We start from the raw sequence: 636 nt of genomic DNA, 5'->3' as shown, positions 1-636 counted from the left end.
GGCGGCGGTGACTAGCGACGATGACGACGACGGCGGCGCTGGCGGCGGCGGCGGCGGCGGCGGCCGTTCGCGTCGCGGCGGTGGCGGTGGCGGCGCCGAAGTGGTGTTCCGACCCGTATTCGTACAAACCAGCCCCGCGCCGGCGCAGAACCACGGCCAGAGTACGATCCATTTCCACGTCGCCGTACTGCTTAAGGTACGACATGGCGAATGTACGATTTGCAGCGCGCTGCGAACGCCAAACCTACATGACACCTTAAATAGCTCCACATTGGGGGGGGCGCCTCGCATCACAATGCAGGCTTGTTCGCGTTTGTTGGCATTTGTTCGCATCTTTTTTTGCAAAGAGCTCTTACCTTTGCTCGCACTCCACTCCACCCAGCTCAACCTTTTGAATGCACAGCCCAGCTCAGAATCTATGTTCGTGCAACGCCGGTGTGTTTTCCTTCCCCCCTGTTACCCTCTTGACGCCCCCACCCCTTTCCCTCTCCGACCTCCCTTTCGCCATCCTATCCCTTCGTCGTATACCCTTACCCCCTTACACACACCGCTCCCCCCTTCACCTCATTTACCTCATTCACCCCTCTTCCCCTTCTCACCTCTCTCGCCCCCCAGCTCACATCTCTTTCCCCCCAT

Source organism: Volvox carteri, assembly GCF_000143455.1.
Source record: "Volvox carteri f. nagariensis unplaced genomic scaffold VOLCAscaffold_20, whole genome shotgun sequence".
NCBI classification, from domain to species: domain Eukaryota; kingdom Viridiplantae; phylum Chlorophyta; class Chlorophyceae; order Chlamydomonadales; family Volvocaceae; genus Volvox; species Volvox carteri.
This window is presented reverse-complemented; position numbering follows the sequence as displayed.